The sequence below is a fragment of the Peromyscus californicus genome, unplaced genomic scaffold (genome assembly GCF_007827085.1).
Source record: "Peromyscus californicus insignis strain IS unplaced genomic scaffold, ASM782708v3 Scaffold_12__1_contigs__length_115047231, whole genome shotgun sequence".
Lineage (NCBI taxonomy): Eukaryota > Metazoa > Chordata > Mammalia > Rodentia > Cricetidae > Peromyscus > Peromyscus californicus.
This window is the reverse complement of record NW_026294413.1, coordinates 26,429,532-26,456,532: the sequence shown is the minus strand read 5'-3', so window position 1 is coordinate 26,456,532 and position 27,001 is coordinate 26,429,532.

Here is a 27,001-nt window from a genome sequence, read left to right as displayed (position 1 = left end):
TTTGGTTTTGAGTAGGTATGAAATGGCTGAGCAGAGGCACAATAGTGATGCCGGTAATGCTGGAGGAGATGCTCCAAGGTGGCATTTTGTTCAAGTTTCCATTAGTGTGATGAAACACCCGACAAAATTAACTTATAAAAATTTATATTGGCTCCTGGTTTTGGAGGTTCCTAACCACAATCAAATGATTTCATTGCTCTGAACAGGCAATGAGGAAACACACTATGGTAAGAGTTCGTGGTGGAACAAATCCATTTACCTCATGAATCAGAAAACATAAAATGACCATGTTACCACAATCTTGGTTGAAGGTACACCTTCAGTGACCTAAGGTCCTCCTACTAGACCCTACCTCTTAAACATTGCACCACCGCTGGGTAGTACAATCCTGATAACCAAACACTTAACACATGATCGTTTTAGTGACATTCTATTAGTTAAGCTTGTAGCTATGATTAAAACACCATGACTAAAAGTGTCTGGTGGAAGAAAGCTTATTCCAGCTGACAGTTCCAGAGGGAAAGTCCATAACGGTAGAGGAGGCTTGAGAGCAATGGCCAGAGCAGAAAACTGATAGATCATACATTCGATCACAGACAGGACACAAACAAAGCCAAGTGGAAGCGGAGCAAAGTTATAAACTCCCAAAGCTTGCTTCCAGTGTTATACTGACCCCAGCAAAGCTCCACCTCCTAAAAGCTCTACAACTTCCCCAAACAGAATCATCAGCTGTGAAACAAGTGTCCAGATACAAGAGCCCATGGGGCACATTTCCCATCCAAACCACCACTAACAGTCATTGGTGTCATAGTAGGTGAGAAATTAGGGAGCTAACGTGTAGTGGGGGTTGGGTATTGCCAGAGTACACCTCAGCATAACTGGTTGCTGAAAAAAATGCTGGAGCAAAACATTAAATCAAAAGGACGTGAGGTTAAGTAGAATTTGTGTCAACATGTAAGACAAGAATGAGTTATATAGCTGAAATGTATTATAATAATTAGTGAACATTTAAGTAGAAAATACAGAGAGAAACTTAAAAATTAGGTTATGGCTAACGGAGAAAAAACGTACTGCAAAAATAGCATGTACAATTCTGTAATCAATGAATAAACACAAAATTTAAGGCTAATGATAAATAATATTAAATGATAAATATTGATGTTATAATTAAAATATATTAAAGTAAATGAGTCACTCTATTATGTTTGTTATTTAATAAGACAAGGTTGAAGTCAGTATCTTGAGCAAACTACAAAAAACCAGATGAATATATGATCTTGCTTTCATGGGGCTCACAGCCTATCGAGGAAGGCAATTCTAAAAGTCAGGATACTAATCTAGGGTAACTTCTTATGTCACAAAAGCACATAGATTAATCTGGGGGCTTCATAGAAGACTTTTCAAAAGAATCGGTCTGAGAACACGGGTCAGTTACACTTGTCTTGCGAGCACAAGGATGTTACTTGGATTACTTGAGCCCATCTTAGAAGAAGGAGGAGGAGGAGGAGGAGGAGACGAGAAGGAGGAGGAGGAGGAAGAAGAAGAAGAGGAAGAAGGGGGAAGAGAAAGAAAGAAAGAAAGAAAGAAAGAGAGAGAGAGAGAGAGAGAGAGAGAGAGAGAAAGAAAGAAAGAAAGAAAAAGAAAGAAAGAAAGAAAGAAAGAAAGAAAGAAAGAAAGAAAGAAAGAAAGAAAGAAAGAAAGAAAGAAAGAAAGAAAGAAAGAAAGAAAGAAAGAAAGAAAATAAAACTAGGCGTGGTGGTTCACACTTATAATCTTAGAGATGGAGAGATGGAGACAGATCCTAGTCCCTGATGGCCATCCAGGATAGCCTACTTGTTAGGTTGCATGCCAGTGAGAGACTCTGTCTCAAAATGCTAATCATAGATGGTTCCTGTGTGTCATATCTGATCTCCACATACACAAATGTGCACATGCACCCCTACATCCATGCACACACACACACACACACACACACACACACACACACACACACACTATTGGTACTAACTTTACACTTTAGGAAAGTGAAGTTTGTGTCAAAGGAAGAAGACTGGCCTAAGGAGCAGGACCCCTAACCTAGAAGGGTCAGACAGATTTGGGCAGATTTTACGGAAAGAGCGGCCAGGCTGGCCCGAGTTGCATGTGAGTGAGAAGGGCTGAGAGACACTGGAAAGCCAGAGAGCTCATTCATGCAGAAGGCTCAGATTACAACAGATAGTCAGGAATTACTTAAACAGTTGAACAGAAATACCTTGCATCCCTGTGCCCTTTAGGGCAAGTAAGCTTTTATTTACATCCGGTCTACACTTCACAAACCAAACCGCATTGTGTGTGTGAACCCAGGGCCTTGTGCGTGCTAGATAAACTGCTGCTGAGGTCCATCCCTGGCTGCTGCTGAAATACTCTTGGCAGACAGATAGGGTCAACTTTTTAGTTAGGAAATTACCTTAGCACACCATGATCGACTCTTACCGATCCACAAATCCCAGGTAAGGTGGGGCCTGCCTAAAACTGCGGTCTCATTGCAGATAATGGGACAAGGTATCAGACACCTAAAACTGCAACTGGAGCCTTTACTACAGCAGTGATGAGAAGGAGAAGCACAGCAGCCCTTCACTCTTGCTCTCCCTTCTTTTGTTCTGTACAATAAAGCAGGCCTTGCTTGGTTTGTTTCATATTTTATCATCTCTGCTATAAATCTATGAGTGGACTAAATATGCTCCTCTCTTTGTAACTCAGAGTGTTCTTTGCTCGCCTGAAATCGTTAGAGAGAAAAGTAAACATGACATACAGATCTGAAAGGAGCAATGGTGGCTACTCTTTTTTTAATTAAAAATTTTTTTTATTCATTTTACATACCAATCACAGATTCCCCTTCTTCTTTCCTCCTGCCCCTCCAGAATCTCCTCACAACCCACCCCCCCAATTCCCTCCTACAAGAAGGTAAGACCTCCCATGGGGAGTCAGCAGAACCTGGTACATTCAGTAGAGAGGCAGGTCCAAGCTCCTCCCCCTGCCTCAAGGCTATGCCAGGTATCCCACCATAGGTAGTGGGCTCCCAAAAGCCTCCTTATGTACCAGGGATGGATCCTGATTCTACTGCCAGGGGGCCCCTTAAGCAGATCAAGCTATACAACTGTCTCATTTATACAGAGGGCCTAGTCCAGTCCTGTGGAGGCTCCACAGGTGTTGGTCTAAATTTCATGAGTTCCCACTAGTTTGATTTGGTTGTCACTGTAGGTTTCCCCATCATGATCTTGTTGCCCCTTGCTCATAGAATCCCTCTTCTTTCTTTTCTACTGGATTCCTGGAGCTCAGCCTGGTGTTTGGCTGTGGATCTGTGCATCTGCTCCCATCAGTTACTGGAGAAAGGCTCCATAAGGACAGTTAGGGTATTTTCTGATGTGATTACTGGAGTAAACCAGTTCAGGCACACTTTCCATGTTGCTAGTAGTCTAAGCTGGGGTCATCCTTGTGGATTCCTGGGAACTTCTCTAGCACCCGGTTGTTACCATTCTCCATTTGCCAGATTTCTTTTTAATAACAAATACAGGAGAATTCCAAGGGTTGGTTGATTCTTCAATATGATGAGCATTTAACTGTTCTTCTACCAGCTCTTCTAAAGCCTGGAGTTTCTCTGTTGTTAAAGGCCATTGCTGGACCCATACAGGCTTGTCTGTTGACCATTTTAAAGGTAGAGCTGTTGGTGTTTTTGGAAGATTATCAGTTGTTGTGCCCTATTCTTGTATGATATGAATGGCTGGTGACCACTCATTAGAATAATATCTTCTAATATTTCTCTCAGAAACATGTACTAGTTTATGATTTGTTTCTGAGATTGAAGGGATGTTAATCTGAGTATTCCATTGTTGCAACAAGTCTCGACCCCTCAGGTTCATAGCTATGTTAGCCACATATGGTTTTAATTTTCCTTTCTGTCCTTCTGGACCTATACATTCGAGCCATCTTGCACTCTGTTTCACTTGAGATAATGTCCCAACTCCTAACAGTTGAACGTTTATCTCCTAAAGAGGCCAAGTTGGATGCCAAAATTCTGGTGCAATTATGGTAATGTCCACACCTTTGTCTACCAGACCAGACAACAAAACACCATTTATTTTTATTGTTAATTTTTGTCTTTGTTCATTAATAGAAGTTTGCCAAAAAAAATTTCTTTATGTTGTTTCCTGAATTTCCTATTCTCTCTGCTTCATCATCCCAACCAGCATGATTTATTCCAATAGGCATTTGGTTATTTAGTTGCTTTGAGTAGGGGTTTCCTCTACAACTGTAGGAAAGGTTTGAACTGGATTTACTGTGGGGTCCTGCCTGAGACCCCTCTGGGAGTTTCCTGAAGCCCGAGGCAAAGGATTACCCTGTCTGTATAGACCTCCAGGTCTTCTATGGTTGGTATTGAGATTAAAGGCGTGTGTATCCAATGCTGACTGTATCCCTGAACACACAGAGATCTACCTAGCTCTGCCTACCCAGTGCTGGGATTAAAGGTGTGCTCCACCACCGCCCGCTTTCCTATGGCTTGCTAATAGCTCTGACTCCCGAGCAACTTTATTTATTAACATACAAATAACATTTTAGTACAAAACAAAATATCACCATACCCGATTTTTCCCTCTCCCCATGATGTCTCCCTCTATCACGATACCTCTTTCATTGCTCTCCTACACCAACCCTGTTCCAGCTGGACCCAGCAAAACTTTCAATCATCATAGATGGCTACCTTTTTTCAAAAGTTAATGATGAGTGAAGAGTCCCGTGGAACAGTGAGCTATGTGCTTCATATCACCTGTAGTTTACAAGAGCAAACCTGAAGCTCCTGGAATGTGTGAAATGTATGCTATGCTGAATTTGAGGTCATCCTCTCATTTGTTACAACATGACTTCTTAGACCTAAGTTCCAGAACTTTAGAGGCCTGTGAAATACTTGGAGAGGTTCCAGAGAGGAGCAATGAAAGTGATGAAAGATTTGAAGGCTGGTACCTCAGAGAGAAGACTAAAGGAACAAGAATTATTTCTCCTCTAAATGAGAAGTCAGAGATAATTTAACAATCTTCAAGTCTATGGAAGCTTTTATGGTTAGCGCAATGGTGTCCTGATCCAGGGAAGATTGAGAAGCAAGCAAAGGAAAAGAAATATTTAGTGGGAGAGAGGTTGAGCATTGTCAGTAAATATTTCCCTATAAAAGCCCCTTCTAAAAAAATTAAATATTATCTAGAAGAAGGTGTCATGTTCTGTCTGCATGAACACTGGGGTAAGATAAATGTCTTCTAAGAATCTCTAAAGTCAGTAGGATTTTTTTTTCTTTTTTGGATTTTTTAAAAGGTCTTGCATTTGAGAGGACTCTGAGGGCAAATAAATTCTTGCCTAAGATTTTATTCTTAAACTTTGCTGAAACAGTAGCATGCCCTGATCAGTACTGGTAATGTCAGTAACCAGTATGCCACAGGCTTCTGCTGCATTAATCGGCTTAGAAATCCTCTCATGCATACTACTTTCAAAAACATTTCTGTTCTTATATTCCTTAGGTCATCACTACTGCACTTATCTCCCCACACTCAGATAAGATATTGTACTGCACCCTCTCAGGCCTTTCTTCTCAAAACTGAGGATGATAAATATATGGAATAATATAATAGTTCTGTTAAAACATTCTTCCCTTTCAGAAGAAAATCTATGCATAGAAACACCTGCATAGCTTTGGAAGTGTACTAAGTTATAATTTTATGACTGACAACAGGGTAGCATTCCATTTACAATCTCTTTAGAAAGGTGGATGATAACAGAAGCTAGGACAATACAATAAAATACGATGCCTGCAATAAAACATCAGACTTCACTCTCCTGAAATGGGTTCATGCAGATCACTATATCTCTGTTTACGGGGAATTTTAAGATAGTCACAAAACAAAACTGCCAAGCATGAAAGAATAATTCCTTTAACAGCTGTTCAGTAAGGTCAAAACCACAGGAACTACTGAAGGTTACAAAAGTATAGTCAGAACTCTCGGTGGCAGTTCACTTGCATTGTCACAGACACTTCACAATCATCTGGTTGTATCCTGCCCTGACGTGAGAATGCTTATCTTTTGTTATAAGATTTTGGAAGTTTGAGATCAATTCTGTCATAGGACTTTCCACCTCATGCCATCCTGACTGAGGAGACAGAGTTAATAAATAAAAGCATAGACGTCTCTGATGCTTAGTTCAAAACAGAAACAAGCATGGATCAATAGGGACAATCTGACACCAATATCCCAGTTTCTGCACAGACATCAGCAATAGGAAGGCTGCTGTACACAGTCCTGAAAACCTGTTTTTTTTACATGCACTATTGACAAAAAGCTTGGCATAATAAGAAATTAAATGAAGCTGAATAAGTAACCCATTCTGGCAGCTAGAAATCAAAACTATATTCGGTAAAAAAAAATGACCAAAAGGTGGGAGGAAAAGGGCATAGATCAAAAGGTTGTCACGTGAAACATGGCTGTTCCTGTGGCTCACAGCTCTGAATGGAAATGTACACTCAATCCAGTGCCAGATTTATATTTTCTTATATCTGTACATATAGAGGTTTGTCTATTATTATTATATTTCATCACATTTTACTATAGTCAAACGTTCTCTTCAGTAAAGCACACATTTTGTGAAGCAGTGGAAATTGGGTAACATTTTCCCATGTAAGTCATCTCATGAAATTTTCTGATGTAAATGCTCCTTTTGCCCTTTGAAGTACTCTTTAAGAACACATAGGGATTCATATAAAAAACAGCACATATCAGTACAGAGCACCCAGTAACCATGAACAATGTCAAGATGACTCCTTTAGTTTCTTCATTACTAAGCTCAGAATAGCTTCCATTTCATATTCTATGTTCTTTCCATGTCTAGCATGACCTCAACAGCTAACAGCTTTGTTGGACTGCCTTTGTTATTTAAGAAGACTGAAGATGTGCTTGGACTGTGGAAACACCTGTTTATGTGTGTAAATGGGACAAAGGGCTCAGTTTACTGAAGGTCCCACTGACAATAGTCACCACTGTCTATTACAGCGTGTAGACTTTTGGTGAAACAAAGACAAGGGCTGGCTGGAAGCCAATCAGTAAAACTTTGAAACAGGCCTCTTATCTAAATTCCTCAAGTGAAGCAAATACGAACTATTTGGCTGTGTATCATATAATAAAAATCATCCTCATATAATTGTAGGAGATTTGAAACAATTTTGCATTTGACAAATTTTTCCATTCTAATAAACTGATAGTTCAGTCACCATACCAATTTTAAGGAGGGGAAAGTCAAGATTCTGAAAAATAATGCAGTTTACTCAAAGATATGGCAGTATCAGGGCAAAAATCTGAGTATTTGAGTTGAGCTCATGATTCTTGCCTACTCATCCTCAACATAGGCAATACAGATATACTTATAATCACTTAGTGTTCCAGAGATATGTTAGCAAAAGGAAGCATTTCCCCCACTGAAACACAGTGGTGAAGAAAATTTTGTTTTGGGGGAAAATCCTCAGCAGCCCAATTTTAGAAAAGAATAACATGGTAGTTATATTTCTAGTCATATCTATGATGATGTTTCTGAATTACAGCATATTTTAGCATTGTCTATCTTGAGACACACAGGCACATCTCCCTTAATTCCGAGGATCAAATTCTCTCTCACTAAGCTCACTTAGCTTTGATAGGAATGTATTCATGGAGTATGAGGAGTTCTGAGTTTCCTCAGTTTACCTTAGATGATCCATATTGATGTGTTCTCCATTACTCTATTTCTTTTCCTTTATAAGTAACTTGCCATAGACAAGCGCTATCCCCAACTGAGTGTGGATCTGCAATGCTCCTTAAACTCATATTTTGAGTTCTAAGTTCCCACCCAGTGGTGATATTTTGAATGCTGTGGGGATTTTTATGAGGCAGAGTCTTGGAGAAGAGAGCAGGCCACTAGGGTGAACTTTGAAGCTTATACCCACCCCTGATTCTGGCTGTACGACCTGCTTCCTGTATGACACAAAGAGCTCTGTCTCATGTTCCTAATCTCATAGACCAAGCCATTTTCATGGCCATATGTATTTTTCTTTTAAGTTTTTCTTTTAATTTTTGAGATCACAATATAATTACTTCATTTCCTCCTTCCCTTGCATCCCTTCAAACTCTCCCATGCACTTCCCATCATTCACCATTTTCTTTCAAATTTATGACCTTTTGTTTTTACATCTATTATCTATAATACATATATGCATATACATATATCCTTAAATACATACATAAAACCTGCTTAGTCTGCATAATGTTCTTTGTATGTGTGTTTTCAGAGCTTACCATTTGGTATTAGATAACCAATCACAGTTTTCTACTCTTTGGAAGACTGTTTCCCCTGCTCTCAGCATTTCTTAGTTGGCTGTATTTCTTCTTGGAGGACTGCGGCCTCCTGAGCTTCCCCGCTCTGTGTTAGCATGTCTATAGGCATCATGCTTAGGCAGCAATTTGATGACAGTTCATGGATGTAACTTCTGACATGACAAATGTCATACCTTTGACCATGACAGACTGAAAACTCTTAGAAACAGTAAGCCCCAAGACCCTTTTTTCCCTGTAGTTGTTTCTGTGAGGTATTTTGGAAAAGCAACAAGAAAACTAATCAATACACTAACTTTTAACCAGAATTCCTTATAATTTTTTCTTTACTTTAATTTCTGAAACACACACTTATTTGAAATTAAAAGTATTTTCTAGTCCTCCATCCTTTTAAGAGTTTGCTCTTTATTTAGATCCCAATTAAACTCCAAGTATCCACCCAACGTATAACAGGAGCCTGGAGATGGGCAGCATCCTGAAATATGTCTTCACATTCCCCCTTGTACCATGCTCCTTCATTTCCTCCTGCTCCCATTTCACATACTGAGGAATATTTGAGGGTCTCCCAAGTAGCGAATTGCCCTCTCAATTTTGGCTTTGACAATGGCTACTTCCCCTTACTCTTTCACTCGTGGTACACGGTAGTTGGTGTCATTTACTAAGTTTTTGGACATAACCAACTGCGGTGACAGGCTGTTGAACAACACTGATGTTAAAGTCTTGTAGTGACCTCTCTGCATTGACTCCTTAGGTTAACCAAGATCTACCAACTAGACTGAAGACACATTTATTACATTGCTGTTCTGAAGTCAGGAACTGAAGTATTTGGAGGGCTGTGCCCCACTGAGACTCTTTCTTTGTCTCTCTGGCTTCTGATGCTGGGAATTAAACCTTGGCCTTCCTTAGTATGCAGATCTGAAACTCCAATCTTTACCTCTCTTGCCACACTGTATTCTCCCTGTGTGACTCTGTCTTCACAGGCAGTTCTTCTTGTGCTTAAATGTCTTTCTTCTTGGTACACTGCTGGGTCCAGAGAGAGAATCTTGGACACTAACCCAGCCATAAACTTCACCACTACCATCTATAATCCATTCTGCCTGAAAGATGTGCTGCAGCAATGGTGGCACAGAACTTGTGGGAGTAGCCAACTAATGTTTGATTTAAGTTGAGGCCCACTCAGCTGAGAGGAGCCCATACCCTACACTGCCTGATGGCTAGGGACCAGAGACTCGATAGCCCAGAGACCTAGGGTAGAACCAAGTACATGAGGCAAAAAAATAATAATAATGATTTGATACCTAATTACATTCTGCCATACACATAGATCATTGCCTTGTCCAGTTGTCATAAGAGAGGCTTCCTTCAGCAGCAGATGGAAGAGATGGGAGCTGGTGTAGAGTCCCACAGCCAGGCAGTATGCAGAGAGAGAGAGAGAGAGAGAGAGAGAGAGAGAGAGAGAGAGAGAGAGAGAGAGAGAGAGAGAATAAATTGGAGGTGTCCTTCCAATGCCTAAACTCAGGGAACTCGGAAGAGGGAGACAAAAGACTGTAGGAGTCAGAGGGAATGGAGGACACCAGAAGAATATGGCCCACTGAATTAGGGCTTACATGAGATCACAGAGACTGAAACAGCAAGCATGGGATTCCAAGAGTCTGCACCTGTTGCTCTGTTTCTCTGTCATGACTGTTAGCTTGGTGTTTCTGTGGGAATCCTAACAGAGGGAGTGGGTGTGTCCCTGACTCTTTTGCCTGCTCTTAGGACTCTCTTTATCATGTTTATCATCTCCATATGAGGGCTTTTGCCATGTCCTGTTGTATCTTCTTTTGACCTGTTTGGCTGCTGTCCCTTGGAGGCCTGCTCTTTTCTGAAGAGGAAATGAAAGGGGAATGAATCTGGGGGAGAGGGCGGTTGAGAGGAGTGGACGGAGGGGAAACTGTGGTCAGGAAGTACTGTGTGAGAGAATAATCTACTCGCAATAAAATAGAAAAAAAATTTGTTTCTCCTTTTAAGTATGCCAGTCAGGTCAGATCAAGAATCCATCCTTGCCAGCAGTCTATTGTGGGGGTATCTTTGTGGATTTCTGTGGGCCTCTCTAGCACTTTGCTTCTTCCTATTCTCATGTGGTCTTCATTTACCATGGTCTCCTATTCCTTGTTCTCCCTCTCTGTTGTTGATTCAACTGGGATCTCCCGCTCCCCCAAGCTCTCTTTCCCTTGACCCTCGCCCTTCCTTACCCCCACTCATGTCCAGGCTGTTCATGTAGATCTCATCCATTTCTCAGTCATTGGGCGATCCCTGTGTCTTTCTTGGGGTCCTGTTTTCCAGGTAGCCTGCTGGCAATGGTCGAGAGACAGCCTGAACTGACCTACTCTGGTGATGGGATGGCCAAACACCCTAATTGTCATGCTAGAAACCCCATCCAACGACTGAGGGATCTGGATGCAGAGATCCACGGCTAGGCCCCGGGTGGAGCTCTGGGAGTCCAATTAGCGAGAAAGAGGAGGGTTTATATGAGCAAGAATTGTTGAGACCAAGGTTGGATAAAGCACAGGGACAAATAGCCAAACGAATGGAAACACATGAACTATGAACCAATGGCTGAGGGGTCACCAACTGGATCAGGCCCTCTAAATGGGTGAGAGAGTTGATTGGCTTGATCTGTTTGGGAGGCATCCAGGCAGTGGGACTGGGTCCTGTGCTCATTGCATGAGTTGGCTGTTTGAAACCTGGGGCCTATGCAGGGTCGCTTGGCACGGTCTGGGAGGAGGGGACTGGACCTGCCTGGACTGAGTCTACCAGGTTGACCTCAGTCCGCGGGGGAGGCTTTGCCCTGGAGGAGGTGGGAATGGGAGGTGGGCTGGGGGGAAGAGGAGGGGGACAGGAGTGGGGAGAACAAGGGAATCTGTGGCTGATATGTAGAACTGAATTGTATTGCAAAATAAAAAAAACAAACAAACAAACAAAAAAAAAAAAAGAATCCATCGTTATCCAACATGGCTTCATCTTAACTTATCTAAATATAACCTCTTTGCTATAGGCCATATTCTCAAGTACCATAAGCTAAAATTCTAGCACAATGATTCTCAGTCTTCCTAAAGCTGGGACCCTTTAATACAGTTATTATTATTATAGTGATCCCAAACATAAAATTATTTTCATTGCTACTTTATTACTGTAGTTTTGCCACTGTTATGAATCTTATCATAAACAGCTGTGTTTTCTGATGGTCTTACATGACTCCAAAAGGGGTAGCAACCCCTACAGGTTGAGAACTGCTGCTCTAGCATATAAGTAGGATAAATTTCATCCTATAAATTGCCACAGAGATTTCTCCCTTTCTATCACGACTTCAGTGCAGTCACACCATTCTTGAGGCTGACTCCTACCCTCTCACTGTCTAAGGGTTTGTGAGACCTGGCTCTGGCCTTCTCTAATTCTTGGCATGTTCAGATTGGGCTATTTCATTCACAGAGCAAATCATTACATTGTGTGTTATCATTCCTGTTGCTTGAAAGACTTTTGAGTTTGTTTAATATTTAATTCTATTCTATGTTTTTTTTATAATTTTAATGAACAAGATTTTTTCAGAGTGGCATTGTTTTATTCTTTCTTTTTTTAGTGTTTTTTGTTTGTTTGTTTGTTTTTCGAGATAGCCTTGGTTGTCCTTGACTGTCCTCTGTAGACCAGGCTGGACTCAAGCTCACAGAGATTTGCCTGACTCTGGGTCCTGAGTGTTAGGATTAAAGGCTTTTGCCACCACTGTCTGGCTTTGAGTAGCATTCTTTTTAATCACTGTGTATGATAACCTAATCTGGTACTTCAGGTATTATCCATTGATTACCTTATGACCAATAATGATTGAATAAATTTTAATTTCCTTCCTATCTCATTCCTTCACTGTACTACCAGTTTTAGAGTAATTGTTTCACGTTTTTTGGCTAGTCTTCAATTTTTAAAATTATATATATTTTATATTTGTATGTAGGAGAAGGACAACTTCCATAAATTTCCTTCTACCATGTGGATTGTTGGGATCAAATTTAGTTCATCAGGCTTGGATGCAAGGGCTTTTACCGATGAATAATCTTGATAAACCTTTTTACTGCTCTTTATGTCTTTATACATACCTAAACCAGTTTTACTTGTTTTATTAACTTTAATGAAGTTGTCTGAGTGTATATAAGATATTCAGCATATTCACACCATGCCTCTATTTTCTGTCTTCCCTGCCTAACTTTGGTCAATTATACATACACCAATTGGGCTTACAACTTTAACAATCTGCTTCATTATATTTACATTTATAATTATATTCCTGTATTTTAGATTTAGTACTAGATTTAAACACTTTGCCAGATAACTATCAGTCATTGTATAACAGTTTCTTCATTTTTAGCTCATATGTCTTATGATTATTTCTAGATGTTTTATAAAATTATTATTATTACTTTCTTATATTTTTGATTGTGAGCCTAGTCCTTAATAGCTGAGCCATCTCCCCAGCTCAATTATTATTAGTTTCTGTATTGACAACTCTGCTTTCTGTGTGCTCCTCCTGAGGGACACTAATTATGCATATGTTGTACCCCTTGTCTGTGTTTTCTGTCTTTTATTTCTGTAGTCACTTTCAACTTTTGGCTCATTCACATTTCATCAAATCTTGAAGTCCATGCCCCATGCTGTGGCTTTAGCAATGAATATTCTCCTCCTGTTGATCCTGATGTGATCTTCATTTCTGATTGTTTTGGTTCTCTTCTACTTTTTTCCTACTTCTGTCAGCTCATGCCTTTTATACATTTGGTACCTTGGTCTGTTTCTCCTTGTTTTCTGCTTTAAGGTCCAAACTCCTGGAGTTTGGGATTAACATTAGGGATTTTAAAATATTTATATCACATAATTTAATCATATGCTCCATGGCAAATACTTGTGATGAGGGTTCTTTCCTGATGTCCCATCCTTTTCATCTTTTTATCCTGATAGTTAATATCTTTGTATAGATTTTGTATCATGTTTTTACATTTGGTTTGAATCAGATGAGTTCTTCCGGGCTGAATAGTCTGTGATAGGTATTGCAGGTGGTCATGGCTGTTTCAGGCATTAGGGGGACTTCTCTTAGTAGCATGTAGCTGTGTGTGTGTAGGGGGGGGTTCTGTGTGTGTGTGCATGTGTGTGTATGTGTATGTGAGAGAGAGACTGTGTATGTGTGTATGTGACTCTGTATGCGTGCACATTTGAAAGTTACTTTTTTTTCCTAAATCAGTCAAGACAGTCATCTATAGTGAGCAATGCCAAAACTCTCCTCTCTGACCTCTGAACTGCTTCACCAACAGCTGCCCAAAACAAGGATTCTTCAAAAGATCTTCAAAAATATCAACCTCTCTACTTTTCCTAGATTCCTTGTGGGGTCTTGAGAAAGAACTCCAAACTCAATTCCTATTTTTCATTAAACACAATGTCATTTTCTCCCATCTAAGGAGGCTCTTTTTGGAAGAATTATGCTTACTTCAGCATCACAAGGTCTGCATCCAAGAGCCTGATTTCTGAGTGTATGCCTGCACTCAGGTCTGGCCTCCTCTTCCCTAGCATCCTGTCCACACACAATGTGGCTCAGATTACAGAAGTCTTCTGTGTCTGCTAATTGCAGCAGAGACAAGGGTGTCTTATGTTTTTCTTTCAGTGTCTTGTTGTCCTTCCTGCTTGGGAGTTACTAACACCAGGGGAAAGAAACAGCAAAGCAGCAGCATTTCTATGCCACCATTATCTAAAATTCAGCAGGAAGCGATTTCTTCATCATTTTTTGTGCCTGTGTTTCTCTAACCTTTGCTGTAAGGAAAAGCCACAGATGACAATATTGTGAAATCACGTTCAATGACATCATCTATGGTCCCAATGTCACATGTAGAGGAGAAAACAAAAAACTTGTTCTACTTCTTAAACTCTAAGAGCTTAACTTCCATATCACATGTTGCCATAGTATTAAGATGGATTTGACCTTACCTTCCCACCCCCAAAATATCCCACTATATGTGGACTTTTGTTGCACTAAGAACTTTACATTTACTTTCATTGATTAAAATGCAGTTTGTGGGAGATTCCAAAAGTTTGGACTAACAGATGTTTCACTAGTGATCCTCCAGTATATATTCTTCCCCCCCCCCCAATATATATTCTAGTTACCATCAGAAGCAGATCCAGGTAAAGGAATACTAATACAGCAAACTTTGAACTGTTGCTCTATTTGTGTGAATCTATGATATACTTTGTTGAAGGAAAATTTGCCTTTATGTAGTCTATCTAGTACTAACTGCAGACATCTAACTTTTCAAAACTATTAAACTAGAGGACTTTGACACCTCTGTCTCATATATATGTATCTTTTTTCCTCTTTTTATTGAATACAACGAAGTATAGGTAGTGTTCACATTTAGTTAGCCTTAAATATGCAACAACCTCTAATACTAGTTAGAAAATCTAGAAATGGCTGGTCAGTAGTGCGTATACCTTTTATCCCAGCACTCAAGAGTCAGAGCCAGGAGGATCTCTATGAGTTTGAGGCCAGCCTGGTCTACAGAGTGAGATTCAAGACAGGCACCAAAACTACATAGAGAAACTCTGTCTCAAAAAAACAAAAACAAAAGAAAAGAAAGTCTAGAAATGTATTGCCTTAAAATGAACTGGAACTAAAAAGGTGATCAAAACATTCATAAAAAATTTGTATAAAGATTTGTACTTTTGGACAAAGTCCACTGCAGGATAAATGTTGATATATACTAAGGCATTCAGTAAAGTTTGGACTTCCAGATAGGACTCTCTTGGATTGACTCCCAAGTATGTCACTAAACTCAGCACAAATGAAGTTATGTAGCATACATTAAGATAGCAAAACATCCTACCTGGGCATTAGAGGAAGAGCTTTCTAAGCACGCTGCACCTGTGCTGCCTGGTGTGGGTGGGTAAGTTTCTAAAACCCCTTTGTTTGAGAGCAGAAAGACGAGTGCCTTGGCCTACTGCAATTGCTTTGTTAGTTGGCATGGAGTCTTAATTATTCTGATACCTATAATAGATAACACAGTAGTCACATTGTCCTTTAGCTGACGCCCTTGTCTACTTTTTTTTTTTTTTTGCTTTGGTTGCTTCTCCAGAAATGTTCTATGTGCATTTTTTTTCTTTTTCAAAACAATTTTTTAAAAGAATATTTATTTTATTTTATGAGTATGTGTGTGCCTCATGTGAATTTACAAACCTCTGGAACTGGAATTAGGGTTGACTGTTAGCTCCCATGTGGGTGTTTGAAGTCAAACTCAGGTCCTCTGCAAGAGTAGCAAGTGCTCCTAACCTAAACATTCTCTGAAGCCCTAAAGTATCCTTCAATTAACATTCAAGGCATTCGATTTTTTTCTCAATGATTTGTGACTATGAACTAAGTGGCACAGGTAAACTGTGTAAATAGAGGCACAAAAGAAAGATTTTAATAATGAAAGAATGAGCAGCAGATTTGGAGTTAGGGAAGTTGGGAAAAGTCCAAAGTTTGGCAAGTTGGCTCATATGAGTGAACTGTAGAAAGTAAATTTGGCAAGAAAAACTGGGGACCAATCAGAGCAAAAGGAGACCTCAAAGAATTATTTATTCTAGTGCTGGATTTTGGCTCAAGATATTAACTTTGAAATTAAGACAAAGAAATACTTTCCTTGAGACTTTGTTAGCTTGTGCTTTAAAGTTCTCTTATTCTCATTGAGACCTATTTTTTCTGCAGCAAAAGAGAACTCAGTGGACTGCTTCATATCGGGCAAAAGGCTCATTGATACTGTGACGAAGAGAGGTAAATAAAAAGGAAGCATATCTCTTATTTAAATCCGGATGTGCATGGGCTGACCCTGCTCTGCATGCTCGCACAGGGACCCAGGACAACTAGGACAACCTTCTTGTTCAGCTCTGCTGTATATATCAACATTCCATTCATTTTCTGGGTTGAAAGTCTCAGCTGTCCAATAACATTACAGACACTTCTTGCTTTAGCACATTACTTCAAGTTTTCAGCTAGTCACTTAGCCTTGGATCCTGCAGAGAAAGGTGCAAAACCTGGGGAGAGGCAATAGAATGCTTAGTTAATTCTACTCTGTCAGCTATACCCTTCAATGGGTACATCAATATAAGGCACATCCCAAAATTCCCCATACCTTCCACTATTTAAAATGTCTCCTTTCCTCAAGACTTCAGTTAGCAGGTACATTCTCTGAACCGTGTATCTGTACTTGATTTCCATGTTATCCATGAATGGAAGTTAAAATACAAGTTACTTGTCTATGCATTTGACCCTTCATTAGTAACTTATGAGCAAAGGCTTGCTGCACCACAGAGTTCGCACTCTGCACCCTTGTTTTATTCTCTTACTACAATTTCCCCAGAACTCTTTTGCCTTTGCCGCCTGTCCTCTATTTTCACCCCCTTTGCCTGCCAAAAGCATGTCCTCTCTTCAGTGTTCTCAGTCAGCCTCCAACTCCCCTTCAGTCTCCTCATCGAATTTAACTTTGTGCTTCCAAACCACCAACGTCCACGGTTTTCACATCCAGTGTATATTGTATCATTCTCGGTATTTGCATCTGTACAAAGCATACAACAATTTTTCATTCTGAATATGGGAACAGTCTGGAGATCATTTTGATGGTCAAAATTGAGAGGATAGAATACTGCTGTTGGCATTATGTGAGTAGAACCTTGAACACTTCTAAAATATTGTTTATTATACCAAATGACCCCTCTAAAACAACTCAAAATGTGAATAATACCAAGATTGAGAAACATTGCATGAATGCCAGAGTGAGGAGCTTTTTCTTCTGTTTTCTTCCTTCAGAATGCCAACGATAATGCTCTATAGTCAGTAATGTATTCACATCCTGGCATTGAATAGGAATCAACAATACTCAAAAGAATTGCCACATACGTTGTTAGGAAGCAGAAATTAAACTTAGTAATACCCACAAGTGACTCTTCTGTTTGCCCATGGCTTCTTGCTTATACTTCCCCAATCTCTTTGCAAGTATAACATTAAATTACTTTTGGTTGGATGAAATGTAGAAGTTACCTAAGACACCTCTAGACCAGAACTGAATCAATGGGATTACAATCCAGTGTTTTCTTCTAGATGTCAAAATCCAAAGTTGATTCCTGCTACTAGATCCAGAACATGCTCCCCATAAATACAGGAAAATGTAGTGTGAGCAAGACCTCATTGTATGACTTAAGTGGTCCCTGAAGATCTTGGTGACATATTTGGGTAAATATATATTTAAATCTCAGTTCTTGCCCATAAGCAAAATGTGAACTTTGCTCAGCCTGATTTTTTATGACTTCAAAGCTTTCATTGCAGTTTGGATATGTCTTCCTTTATATTGATCAACGTCTTCCATCTGCTTCTTCAGTTCATATTCCTGATGAACCAACTTTTTTAAAATCAACAATTTTGAAAGCTATCTTTCAAAAATTAGTCATTATTCTGCTTTTGAATTTGGGTTTATTACTCTCTTAGATAGCATTTTAATATTATTAATTTCTTCTTTCCTAGCTACATGGAGTTTATATATAGGAAAGGTTTTACCTTTCCTTGACACTTTATTTATTTCAGTTTGAAGCTAAGAATTCAGTTTTATTTGTTTCTGTTGGTTTACAAAATATATTCTGTTAGCATGACTGCTCTCATGGGACAGAGTTCCACAGTGCCAGTGACTGCATCAAATTAAGGGAATGAGACAGCACACTGAGCTTTGTACCCAAAAAGAAGAAATTCAGCATCCTAGTATAACTCTGTTGTTTATTGCTTAAGAGAGATGAAATTTATATTCACACTTTTAAAATCCTTATGCGCTACGCAAAGGGTAATTGTTATTGGTGTACAGATGGGTCTCTAGCTCTGGTTTTCTTGCCTTTGAGCTGCAAGAGCATGAATGAGTAGTTGAATCTTTGGTCTCCAATTTATGTACTAGATTGCTCAAAAGCTGTTTTGTTTCTTTGTCCAGGCATTAAAAGACCAGTGTTTTATATGTCATATTTAAGTATGTTACATTTTCACCTTTTGAAGAGAGTGGTGATTATGTTGGTTTTTTTCTAACCACTCAAATTTAAGGGAGATAAACAATTTCTTACTTCTCATTTGCACCATTGATAACAAACAGTTCATGATCCATTGTGCTACTCAAAAATGCTGAGACAAATGACTATAACAGCATTAAGTCATTATCAAAAATTGTTTATCTGTAGCTTAGTTGTAATAGTACTAGAAATAATAATAGTTTTCACTAAGCATTGTTTTGTAGGTACTATATTCATTAATGTATTTAGCTCTACAACAATGGTACAAGCCTAATAAAACAATCCTGATAAGGTAAAAATGAACATAATATTTTAGGTTGGAATAAGTGACCTCTTTACTCATTTTCAATTCCCCATAACATTTGTGATCATTCTGTGGAATCTGTGCAAACTATAATCTAAAAGAAATTGGTGGTATTTTTACAGTATGTGAGCACAATCACCTGATTTATAGTTCAATCTGTTAATGCACTCTGTTTTTAGCCCACCTGGCAGTTTTATGCATTGGGAATTTAAAGAGGAGCTCAATGTAACATAAGCTTTACAAGCTGGGGAAATATTATTGAAATGAAACATGAATGAGGACCATTTAAACAATAAAATAATACATATAGACTATATATTTTTTTAATTTTAGCTAATACATGCCTTAGGTATAAATTCTGGCATAAGTTGAGGGTCTTATGAGACTATAAAGAAGGAATTCAAAATAAACTTATTATTATGCTATTGTTAATCATGCAGCCTTTGTGTGCTTATAGAGAAGAAACATGACCACAAATTATCTGTGAAGAATTAAGACTGCATGTCAACTACATTTTCCTCTAGTATTCGCAGAAGTGTACTTGGGGAAATGTTGTCAGGGAAAAAAAGACTAGAATTTGGAGATGAAATAACAAAAAAAATATAACTTATTGGCCGTCTCTTCTTTTATGACTCTCAGTTTTATTATCATTTAAAGAATTTGATCCACTCCTGTGGCAATAGAAAATAAGGGCTGTACAAAGATAATCCTAGAAAATATGTCACTGAGATTAAGCAGTGGTACACCAGTGAATGTGATTCAGTCTTGATGAAAGTATCTCTAACGTGCTTTTATCTGCTCGGGACTGTTCTGAAAACATGTGTGATACCTCTTGACATCTGTAAAACCATAAAACCACCTATGAAATGCACTTGGATGCACTTTTCACAGTGAACCATGGAATTTGAACTCCTTATACTTAATTTTCTATCCTAGTTGCTCTTCGCAATTAAATCCATGAATTTCAAACTATAAAACAGCTGTGATTTGCAATGAGACATTGCATTGCAAATACTGCACTATCAGCTTTAGGCTTTCAAAGAAATCTTATTTATTTTTCATAGTATTTACTTTCAAACAAACTTTTCAGTATATATACTGTAAAACACGTGCACGTAGCTGGGGGAAACTGTATTTTGTTTACACAAATATATCTATTTTTTATCACTTTTAAAACTAGAAACATGAAAGATTCATAGAAATGATGTAAGCCTTATATATTGAGTTATAATACCTGTTTCAAAGAATGATGCAAAATAATGAGTTTTCAAATAAATGTTTTGTCTCTAAAACATACAGGGAAGGTACCCAAACTGCTTATGGTTGTCACAGTGTTGATAGAATATTTAGCTATAATGTGAAATAAAAAGAAATACACCTTCCTGTACACTGGAAAGCAAAAGTATATATTTGAACATACAAATATATCTAGTAACTGCTGTACAATGTGCTTTTAGCCTTAACGTTTAATGATTAGATAACTAAATTCCATTTCTTCATACTAAAACGTCTAGTTTTAATATTCCTGTTTATAAAATCTGAGGATATGACCCTCCCAACTTGTGGAACAAAGAAAATTCTGAGGAAAGAAGATGAATGATGAATTGAATTAAATTACTTCCTGTGTTAATTACAGCATACTGTTCATTTATTTTTTAAAATCGGTACCATTTAGACTCTTTTATTTTGCCCTTTACTGGGGTCACAGTGAATGTTTTTCTCACTAATGTGCACTGAAGACTTTGGTTAAGGAACTTAGAGAGGTCACGAGATACGACAAAATTCATTTTCCTGGAGTGTTCTGGTTATGAAAATTGCTTGTTCCGGTGGTCGATTTCACTACTTCATTTACAGCGTAAGTGTTCACCGTGTCCCCACTGGCTGGGATCTGACCCCTGTAGTTCTCATTTTGCTTCTGAGATGTGGGTCAGCAGTGTTGTCAGATTCTTTCTCTCCTGTAAAACATTTTAGTTTTAAATATTTGACACTGGAGCCTTCTAAAAGAACAGGTTGGGGAAAAAAAAAGTCTCACTGGATGGCATTTATGACCGGGAGAAGTATCATTGCCGCTGACCTCACAACTCTTCTTAAATAGTGACGAGAATGGTGACACAATTGTCAATTAGGCTTCCTGGGAACAGCGTTCAGCCCAGCTCAGCCGGTGTGCAGCAGCGTAATCACACAGACCTTGTTTCTTTATAAGAAGCTGTTCAAGCCTATCATAACCAGGGCTCAACAAATAGGAACTTCCTTTCTCAACAGCAGATTTAGGGGCCGTTGATGTCTCCAGCACGCATTAAAAGGATTTGTAGCATTGAAATGGAGCATTTAAGTGTTACCTCACATATTCAGCCTAATTCTCTGACTCACAAGACAGAGGTCATGTTTCTTGAAACCTTTAAGACCATTTCCAGTATATGTACCATATAAATTAATAAAAGTGCCTCAAATCTATTGTTTTATTTTATCCTAGGAATGCAGTCTACCTTCTGACTTATTGGAAAGTGTAGAAAGCAAGGGGTATTTGTTAATATTTAATAACTATTTACCCATCAAATCATGATTTTGAATATTTAGTACTCAATATATTTGCAAGTAATAGAAATAAGGAAAAATTAGCATAAATTTTAAACTGTTCGCTATATTTTAACAACCCCTGTAATTTTCTTATGAATGAGCAAATACCAATTGCTTAAATACAATTGAAGTAATATAAATTTTCAAACAAAAAGAATCTGATCAATTTATATCATAATAGAAAGAAAAGACCACAACATATGTGCCTCAACCTGCCAAGCCCCCATCTTAAAACCGGACGGCCACACTTCAACTATCAGAATGACAGTCGTTTAGAATGTTTCCTTCATGGATAAACTATGTCTGGTCTTACCCAACGAGAACCAGACCTAGGGGCCTTATTTGGAAATGAACTTTTACCAGGCCTAGGCCTGCTTCTCACATTCAGAGGCAGGGAAAAGAAGATGGGACCAAGGCCAGCAGCGCTTGCTTGGTCTACGAGACAATTACTGTTTCTCCTTCAGGAAAGGATGCCAGCTATAACAATCTTATGTGAAGACAAACAATAGAGGTTCACTGTAAGAACTGCCAGAAACTGAATTAGGAAATCAGAAGAAGAGCAGCTGGGTTGGATTCTGTGTTGGTCACTTATCACTCTACTGAGTTTCCAGTCAGAAAGAGATCTCAGCTCTTTCGTGTGATATGCATACAAAAATCCCAACACACTTTTACAGAGAATCTAAATTCTTCAGCAAATTACTGTGATGATTTTATCACAGCATTTCTTGGAAACTGAGTTGCGGTACGTATGATTACCCAGAATGCTTTCAGCTCCCCAAGGTGAGTTACTGGAGTTGAACAAACAATGAAGAACACCTGAGAGAAAACTCGTGTTAGAAGATAACAATAATGTTGATGTTTTAACAAATAGAGCACTAGAGCCAGATTATCCTCACATGTTCCTGCTACCTGATTGGTAATCATTAAATAAATTTGCAAGAACAGCATACATTAACAAGAAGAAGGGGAAAGGCTTGGGATCTGTTAAACATTATCCTCCAGAAATTCTTCAGAGATATGAAATCACTGTCTCCAATTCTACATATAATAAAAATATACTGTGAAGATAGTTCTGTATATTTTTGAATACTTAATCTTCCCTTTGTGAAAAAGTTAGAGTTATTTTATAGCCATTAGCGACTTAGAAATTATTCTACTTTCTAGGTTCATACTATGATCAGATATGCATATTTCTGTTCAAATACATTCATTTTTTAACACAGTTTAGTATTGACCATTGTAATCAAAGAACAAAAATGACTGAATCTAAATATGTCTCCTGGTGGTTTATTCTGAGTTGTCTACAAATACTTGGAAATTTATTTTATAAGAATCCCTACTACCACAATCTCATCATTTGTTTTATGGTGGATTTTTATTACTGTTGTTGTTTTTCATTTGTTTGTTTTGTTTTGTTTTCCCTGAAGTTCTTGGGGCATCTGACTCACCTGCAATCAACTAGATTCCTGTATGCCATAGATCATAGATGCATTGATTTTTTAATAATTGTTTGTATACATTCTTCCTTAGTGTCATTCCTTTACCAAGAGGAAAATTCACATCTGGTAAAGGCATTAATAAATGGACACTCTATAGTGTTCCCAATGGATTTTGCCCACTTCCAACTGAAGAAATTTATAAATATACAAGCAATATTATTCTTCGGATTTTCTTTATAAGGTGCAGTATTCTATGAATTCTATAGAATGGATGATTCGTTGGAGAACACCTTGGAAGGTTAACGGATATCAGAATGGTTTTTGAGGGTAAACCTATTTGCCACTCCTGGAACAGAGTAGATGGATATAGATAGTTAAGCTGTGGAGTACTCTTCCTTTCTGCTAAAACATGCCTGTAAACACTTGAGGTGGAAAACTTTGGCTTAGACCTCTAAATCACTGGTATTTTGTATTTCTTTACATAAAAACATAGTTACCTAATTCAACTCTATTTCTTTAGAACACTTACCATCACAGTGTGTTTCCTGTTCCATAGAAAAGAAAGGCCATCATTCACTAGATTGAATGTCATAATACCTTCAGGAAAGGTGAAATGTCGTCATCTATGGTTGGTTGTCTAGGTAGGTCCTCGGTTATTCTTGATGGTCTGGGTAGGTCTGGACACCATAGGAAGATGCAAAAATAGAACTTTGAAATAATTACTAAGGCTTCCAGATAACATTGCCAAAACTTGCTAGACAGGGGTATGAGACATGACAGTACCTCCCAAAACAGTGGACTTCCAAACTGGAAATTAGCTGAGGGAAGAGGTGGAGAACTTCTGGTCCTTGCCTCGGAACAAGCAAAGGGTAGGGATGTGGTGCATACAGAAAAGGAGACTTGCCATACCTTTAGCGGGACCTGTGTTATCTGCCTAAAAGATTTACCCCTTAAAAGTGCAGAAAGATGCTGCAGGATCAGCAAGTGATGTTAGAGTTTAGTGATGAATGAATTAGGATAGGTAACTGCTGGGGGTGTGTCTACACAGGGCAGAATGGGAGGTCCCCAGAAAAGGCCCAGATACCATTTCTTCATGTGACAAACCTGAAAGAAAAGAGAGCAGCCAGTGCTGATCACTGAAGACTTAGAGGATTCTATGGCGTAGCAGACAGAGTTGACAGGGATTCAAGTATTACTCTATCACCTATAAGAGCTTCCACTTAAAGCCTTTGGAGGGATGGAGGTGGCTTTCTGATTATGTTAATTCTCAGAAGAGAGAATATTTTGGAATGAGCTCCAGGCAAACAGGGATAGTCCTCGGCTTCATTCCAACTGAAATGGAAGACTGGACTGGGGTGAAATGTTAACACTAACAAAACCAACTAAAGATATATTTAAATGAAAGTTTAAGAATCTTTTTTCATATCTCAACTCTTGACTATCTCTATTAAATGATTATACCAACTACTATATCAAATAGAATTACCAGAAGATAATTTCTTAGCCAAACTGATTATTGAATTGTGGTTTCAACATTATATAAAAAATAGGTTTTAAGTGTAATAAATAATTCATTCCATTATATTTCACATTTGAATGGAGAACAACTAAAATGAGAAAAATCAACCAGGTAGAGTAGAGTGTCTAAATAACATCAATATGTATTCTCTCCATCCTTCTCTCCCTCCCTTCCTTCATCCATCTTCTCCTTTCCATTCAATTCTTTGGTTCCTAGACTTCATACAAAAAAAAGTGAATATAAATTAAGGGAAATTTTGAATTATGTAAAATTTCTGTCTTAATAGTCATGTTTGGGACAAAAGTACACTAATACAAAACTTAAAGAGTTAAATTTGTCATGCTCAGAAGCCATCAATCTCCATTGTGGACATACATATTGAAGAAAAAGGAGGAGGAGGAGGAGAAGAAGAGGACATGTAAGGACTGATGCTACTCTCATTCCCAACATTTGGGATTTGGGATTTGGAGTTAGAAGAGTTGGAGAGGAGATTGAAGGGAATGATTTATGAACAATCTTGCTAACTGGACTGACTGAGAGCAAAGCAGAGCAACCAGAAATGAAGGCCAGGACCAAAAGGGTTATTTATTTGTTCTTTGCTTTATCCTGGCAGCACTGAAGAGGTGAAGTGGGTGCTAATAGTTGACAAAAAAAGATCTCAGTGAAGTTCAAAGAATCTAGTCTGTATGCAGCAAAACACTCACATTTGGATAAGAAAAGGAAGCAGTAGGTTGGTTATGAAGTTTGAGCTTAAGAACACACTGAAGAGGCCCAGGCACTGTAAACATAGTTTAGAAGACTTGAAGGTACGTTGTTGTTTCAATGCCATTCTCATCACATTGTTCCTGAGGTCAAGAAGGAGGGAATTAGTGTTCCCACAATAATCTCAAAGTTAACTCAAATCTCTACAATCTGGAACAAAACAAATAATTGATTACATATTTCAGATGGTTTGGTTTTTTATATTTATTATTTTTAAAATTGTCTTTCAGTAAAAAAAAAATTTAAATTCCTGTCTTACTCCATAAGTTATAAATATCTTGTCTTTCTTTTCTCTAATATAATTTTAATCTGATAAAATTTAATTTGGCTCTATAAATAATCAATATTTTTCTGTCATTTGCTCACATGTGTCAAACACTGACCTCTTTATCAGATTAAATTTATGATCAAATCAGAGAAATATTCTAATTGTTATTATTTGTCTAGGAAGGTTAAACAATTAATCTTTGAAGATTTCAAACTCACCTAGAAATCTACAACTTTGGGTGATCTTGACAATTAAAACTGTTCAACTCATCTTCTCCATCAAAATATCTTTATAGCAGTTGCTGATAGGATTAAATATACCAAAGGAATTGTTTCTACAATTTCAAATGATAAATTATCACTTATTTATACACTTGTTCATGGCTTTTAGACAGGAATACCAGCATTAGTGACTAGTTTCCAGGAAGCCCCCGAGAAATCTGAACATTACAGACAAGGGCCGATGAGGCAGCTCCGAGTGCAAAGGTGCCTGCCACCAAGCCTGATGACCTGAACTCAGTCTCTGGGACTCACATGGTAGAAGGAAGGAATGACTCCTTGGACTGTCCTCTGTGCTCCTTACAGGCTCTGTGACAAGCACTGCGCTGCTTCCCCACAGCAAATTAAAAAGGATTGTAACAGAATATCTTAAAAATAGAAAACATAAATACAGGAAGAGTTCGTTACAAAATTTTCAGACAATGTAAATAGTAATATAAGGTAATTCCTCAGACATGATCACTATAAACACCCTTCTATATTTGGTTCCATGTGTTTTCAGTACATAAGACTCACTTAGAGCCTTCCTTCTCCCCTGTACAAGAAACTGACATCAGTTCATACATCTTATGTGCTTCATTCCATTTGTGTATTTATTATGCATGTGAGTTTTTCCTGAGACTGGAGAGATGGCTCAGCTCTTAAGAAAATTCACTGTAAGAGGTCTTGGGTTTGGTTCCCAGCACTCACATAGTGGCTCACAATCTCCTGTAATTCCAGCTCCTTCTTCTGACCTCAGCAGGTACCATGTGTATTGATGCACATATACACATGGAAGTAAACATTCACACCTGTCAAATAAAAACAAATCAATCTTAAAACATACCATCTACATCCCAATTCCATCTACCAGTCTGTAGACTGATGATACTTTCTGTGACTAACACAGTGTAACATTTTTGGGATGAAAAGTCTCAAGCACAAGTATCACACTTGCATTATTAATATCCATAATCTACATTAAAAAATTGAAATTAGAGACATTTTCCTAGTGTATTGCCTTGCTGTATGTATTGTGGGCACACACTGCAAACTTCTCTTTTCTAAAACTATGTTATAGACACATCTTGCCAAAAAGGCTGGGTTTTTCTTAACTCATTCACAGTTATGTCTCAAGAGACAAATCCAGTGTGGGAAGGAAATGTTTGAAGAACATGGGAATGAGTGAATGAGTGAACTGAGAACTCCACTTTATGATACAAAATAGTCTATTTCATTAAAATGGTGATTTTAGCATTATTATTGAAACTAAAAAAAAATTCAGTTATCCCTACCCATCACAGATTATCCAACACATTTCAGAGAATTCATCTGTATATTTTTCAAGGACTTACAGTGGAGTTTAGTGCAAACTTGTAAAGATGAAAACAGAAGAAAAGTCTAATGCATA